This window comes from Triticum aestivum, chromosome 5A (assembly GCF_018294505.1).
Source record: "Triticum aestivum cultivar Chinese Spring chromosome 5A, IWGSC CS RefSeq v2.1, whole genome shotgun sequence".
Classification (NCBI taxonomy): Eukaryota; Viridiplantae; Streptophyta; class Magnoliopsida; order Poales; family Poaceae; genus Triticum; species Triticum aestivum.
This window is the reverse complement of record NC_057806.1, coordinates 159,819,157-159,825,145: the sequence shown is the minus strand read 5'-3', so window position 1 is coordinate 159,825,145 and position 5,989 is coordinate 159,819,157.

The window sequence follows — 5,989 nt, the reverse complement described above, 5'->3', positions numbered from 1 at the left end:
TGGTGATGGTGGAGCTGCAGTACTCCGGCAGGGCTTCGCCAAGCTCTATGGAGGAGGAGGAGGTGTTGGAGAGGGAGAGGGAGGCACCAAAAAGCGTAGGTGAGAGGTCCTCCATCCTCCCACTATATATAGGGGGCCCTAGGGGGGGCGGCGGCCCTAGGAGATGCAATCTCCTAGGGGGGCGGCGGCCAAGGGGTGGGGGACTTGCCCCCCAAGCAAGGGGACGCCCCCCTTTAGGGTTTCCCCACCCTAGGCGCATGGGGTGGGCCAAGGGGGGCGCACCAGCCCACTATGGGCTGGTTCCCCTCCCCACTTCAGCCCATGGGGCCCTCCGGGATGGGTGGCCCCACCCGGTGGACCCCCGGGACCCTTCCGGTGGTCCCGGTACAATACCGGTGACCCCCGAAACTCTCCCGATGGCCGAAACTGCACTTCCTATATATAATTCTTCACCTCCGGACCATTCCGGAACTCCTCGTGACGTCCGGGATCTCATCCGGGACTCCGAACAACTTTCGGGTTACTGCATATTCATATCTCTACAACCCTAGCGTCACCGAACCTTAAGTGTGTAGACCCTACGGGTTCGGGAGACATGTAGACATGACCGAGATGGCTCTCCGGTCAATAACCAACAGCGGGATCTGGATACCCATGTTGGCTCCCACATGCTCCTCGATGATCTCATCGGATGAACCACGATGTCGAGGATTCAAGCAACCCCGTATACAATTCCCTTTGTCAATCGGTACGTTACTTGCCCGAGATTCGATCGTCGGTATCCCAATACCTCGTTCAATCTCGTTACCGGCAAGTCACTTTACTCGTACCGTAATGCATGATCCCGTGACCAGACACTTGGTCACTTTGAGCTCATTATGATGATGCATTACCGAGTGGGCCCAGAGATACCTCTCCGTCATACGGAGTGACAAATCCCAGTCTTGATCCGTGTCAACCCAACAGACACTTTCGGAGATACCCGTAGTATACCTTTATAGTCACCCAGTTACGTTGTGACGTTTGGTACACCCAAAGCACTCCTACGGTATCCGGGAGTTACACGATCTCATGGTCTAAGGAAAAGATACTTGACATTGGAAAAACTCTAGCAAACGAACTATACGATCTTGTGCTATGTTTAGGATTGGGTCTTGTCCATCACATCATTCTCCTAATGATGTGATCTCGTTATCAATGACATCCAATGTCCATAGTCAGGAAACCATGACTATCTGTTGATCAACGAGCTAGTCAACTAGAGGCTTACTAGGGACATGTTGGTGTCTATGTATTCACACATGTATTACGATTTCCGGATAACACAATTATAGCATGAATAAAAGACAATTATCATGAACAAGGAAATATAATAATAATCCTTTTATTATTGCCTCTAGGGCATATTTCCAACAGTCTCCCACTTGCACTAGAGTCAATAATCTAGTTACATTGTGATGAATCGAACACCCATGGAATTCTGGTGTTGATCATGTTTTGCTCTAGGGAGAGGTTTAGTCAACGGATCTGCTACATTCAGGTCCGTATGTACTTTACAAATATCTATGTCTCCATCTTGAACATTTTCACGAATGGAGTTGAAGCGACGCTTGATGTGCCTGGTCTTCTTGTGAAACCTGGGCTCCTTGGCAAGTGCAATAGCTCCAGTGTTGTCACAGAAGAGTTTGATCGGCCCCGACGCATTGGGTATGACTCCTAGGTCGGTGATGAACTCCTTCACCCAAATTGCTTCATGCGCTGCCTCCGAGGCTGCCATGTACTCCGCTTCACATGTAGATCCCGCCACGACGCTCTGCTTGCAACTGCACCAGCTTACTGCCCCACCATTCAAAATATACACGTATCCGGTTTGTGACTTAGAGTCATCCAGATCTGTGTCGAAGCTAGCGTCGACGTAACCCTTTACGACGAGCTCTTCGTCACCTCCATAAACGAGAAACATTTCCTTAGTCCTTTTCAGGTACTTCAGGATATTCTTGACCGCTGTCCAGTGTTCCTTGCCGGGATTACTTTGGTACCTACCTACCAAACTTACGGCAAGGTTTACATCAGGTCTGGTACACAGCATGGCATACATAATAGAACCTATGGCTGAGGCATAGGGGATGACACTCATCTCTTCTATATCTTCTGCCGTGGTCGGACATTGAGCTGAGCTCAATTTCACACCTTGCAACACAGGCAAGAACCCCTTCTTAGACTGATCCATATTGAACTTCTTCAATATCTTATCAAGGTATGTGCTTTGTGAAAGACCTATGAGGCGTCTTGATCTATCTCTATAGATCTTGATGCCTAATATATAAGCAGCTTCTCCAAGGTCCTTCATTGAAAAACTCTTATTCAAGTAGGCCTTAATGCTGTCCAAAAGCTCTATATCATTTCCCATCAAAAGTATGTCATCTACATATAATATGAGAAATGCTACAGAGCTCCCACTCACTTTCTTGTAAACGCAGGCTTCTCCATAAGTCTGCATAAACCCAAACGCTTTGATCATCTCATCAAAGCGAATGTTCCAACTCCGAGATGCTTGCACCAGCCCATAAATCGAGCGTTGGAGCTTGCACACCTTGTCAGCATTCTTAGGATCGACAAAACCTTCCGGCTGCATCATATACAATTCTTCCTTAAGGAAACCATTAAGGAATGCCGTTTTGACGTCCATTTGCCATATCTCATAATCATAGAATGCGGCAATTGCTAACATGATTCGGACGGACTTCAGCTTCGCTACGGGAGAGAAAGTCTCATCGTAGTCAACCCCTTGAACTTGCCGATAACCCTTAGCGACAAGTCGAGCTTTATAGATGGTAACATTACCATCCGCGTCCGTCTTCTTCTTAAAGATCCATTTAGTTTTCTATGGCTCGCCGATCATCGGGCAAGTCTGTCAAAGTCCATACTTTGTTTTCATACATGGATCCTATCTCAGATTGCATGGCTTCAAGCCATTTGTTGGAATCTGGGCCCGCCATCGCTTCTTCATAGTTCGAAGGTTCACCGTTGTCTAACAACATGATTTCCAAGACAGGGTTGCCGTACCACTCTGGTGCGGAACGTGTCCTTGTGGACCTACGAAGTTCAGTAGAACTTGATCTGAAGTTTCATGATCATCATCATTAACTTCCTCTCTAGTCGGTGCAGGCACCTCAGGAACATTTTCTTGAGTTGCGCCATTTTCCGGTTCAAGAGGTAATACTTCATCAAGTTCTACTTTCCTCCCACTTACTTCTTTCGAGAGAAACTCCTTCTCTAGAAAGGATCCATTCTTGGCAACAAAGATCTTGCCTTCGGATCTGAGGTAGAAGGTATACCCAATAGTTTCTTTAGGGTATCCTATGAAGACGCATTTTTCCGACTTGGGTTCGAGCTTTTCAGGTTGAAGTTTCTTGACATAAGCATCGCATCCCCAAACTTTTAGAAACGACAGCTTAGGTTTCTTCCCAAACCATAATTCATACGGTGTCGTCTCAACGGATTTCGACGGAGCCCTATTTAAAGTGAATGCGGCAGTCTCTAAAGCATAGCCCCAAAATGATAGCGGTAAATCGGTAAGAGACATCATAGATCGCACCATATCTAATAGAGTGCGATTACGACGTTCGGACACACCATTACGCTGAGGTGTTCCAGGCGGCGTGAGTTGTGAAACTATTCCACATTTTCTTAAGTGTGTGCCAAATTCGTGACTCAAGTATTCTCCTCCACGATCTGATCGCAGGAACTTGATTTTCCTGTCACGTTGATTCTCAACCTCACTCTGAAATTCCTTGAACTTTTCAAAGGTCTCAGACTTGTGTTTCATTAAGTAGACATACCCATATCTACTCAAGTCATCAGTGAGGGTGAGAACATAACGATAGCCACCGCGAGCCTCAACACTCATTGGACCGCACACATCAGTATGTATGATTTCCAATAAGTTGGTTGCTCGCTCCATTGTTCCTGAGAACGGAGTCTTGGTCATTTTACCCATGAGGCATGGTTCGCACGTGTCAAATGATTCGTAATCAAGAGACTCTAAAAGTCCATCTGCATGGAGCTTCTTCATGCGTTTGACACCTATGTGACCAAGGCGGCAGTGCCACAAGTATGTGGGACTATCATTATCAACCTTACATCTTTTGGTACTCACACTATGAATATGTGTAGCATTACGCTCGAGATTCATTAAGAATAAACCATTCACCATCGGAGCATGACCATAAAACATATCTCTCATATAAATAGAACAACCATTATTCTCGGATTTAAATGAGTAGCCATCTCGTATTAAACGAGATCCTGATACAATGTTCATGCTCAAACTTGGCACTAAATAACAATTATTGAGGTTCAAAACTAATCCCGTAGGTAAATGTAGAGGTAGCGTGCCGACGGCGATCACATCGACCTTGGAACCATTCCCGACGCGCATCGTCACCTCGTCCTTCGCCAGTCTCCGCTTATTCCGCAGCTCCTGCTTTGAGTTACAAATGTGAGCAACTGCACCGGTATCAAATACCCAGGAGCTACTACGAGTACTGGTAAGGTACACATCAATTACATGTATATCACATATACCTTTCGTTTTGCCGGCCTTCTTGTCCGCTAAGTATTTGGGGCAGTTCCGCTTCCAGTGACCACTTTCCTTGCAATAAAAGCACTCAGTCTCGGGCTTGGGTCCATTCTTTGGCTTCTTCCCGGCAGCTTGCTTGCCGGGCGCGGCAACTCCCTTGCCGTCCTTCTTGAAGTTCTTCTTACCCTTGCCTTTCTTGAACTTAGTGGTTTTATTCACCATCAACACTTGATGTTCCTTTTTGACTTCTACCTCTGCTGATTTCAGCATTGCAAATACTTCAGGAATGGTCTTTTCCATCCCCTGCATATTGAAGTTCATCACAAAGCTCTTGTAGCTCGGTGGAAGCGACTGAAGGATTCTGTCAATGACCGCGTCATCCGGGAGATTAACTCCCAGCTGAGTCAAGCGGTTATGTAACCCAGACATAGTGAGTATGTGCTCACTGACAGAACTATTTTCCTCCATCTTACAGCTGAAGAACTTGTCGGAGACTTCATATCTCTCGACCCGGGCATGAGCTTGAAAAACCATTTTCAGCTCTTCGAACATCTCATATGCTCCGTGTCTCTCAAAACGCTTTTGGAGCCCCGGTTCTAAGCTGTAAAGCATGCCGCACTGAACGAGGGAGTAATCATCGGTACGTGTCTGCCAAGCGTTCATAACGTCTTGTTCTGCAGGGAGAACAGGTGCTTCACCTAGCGGTGCTTGTAGGACATAATCTTTCTTGGCAGCTATGAGGATGATCCTCAGGTTCCGGACCCAGTCCGTATAGTTGCTGCCATCGTCTTTCAGCTTGGTTTTCTCTAGGAACGCGTTGAAGTTGAGGACAACGTTGGCCATTTGATCTACAATACATGTTGTAAAGATTTTAGACTAAGTTCATGATAATTAAGTTCATCTAAATCAAATTATTCAATGAACTCCCACTCAGATAGACATCCCTCCAGTCATCTAAGTATAACATGATCCGAGTTAACTAGGCCGTGTCCGATCATCACGTGAGACGGACTAGTCAACATCGGTGAACATCTTCATGTTGATCGTATCTTCTATACGACTCATGCTCGACCTTTCGGTCTTCTGTGTTCCGAGGCCATGTCTGTACATGCTAGGCTCGTCAAGTCAACCTAAGTGTTTGCATGTGTAAATCTGTCTTACACCCGTTGTATGTGAACGTTGGAATCTATCACACCCGATCATCACGTGGTGCTTCGAAACAACGAACTGTCGCAACGGTGCACAGTTAGGGGGAACACTTTCTTGAAATTATTATGAGGGATCATCTTATTTACTACCGTCGTTCTAAGTAAACAAGATGCAAAAACATGATAAACATCACATGCAATCAAATAATAATAGTGACATGATATGGCCAATATCACATAGCTCCTTTGATCTCCATCT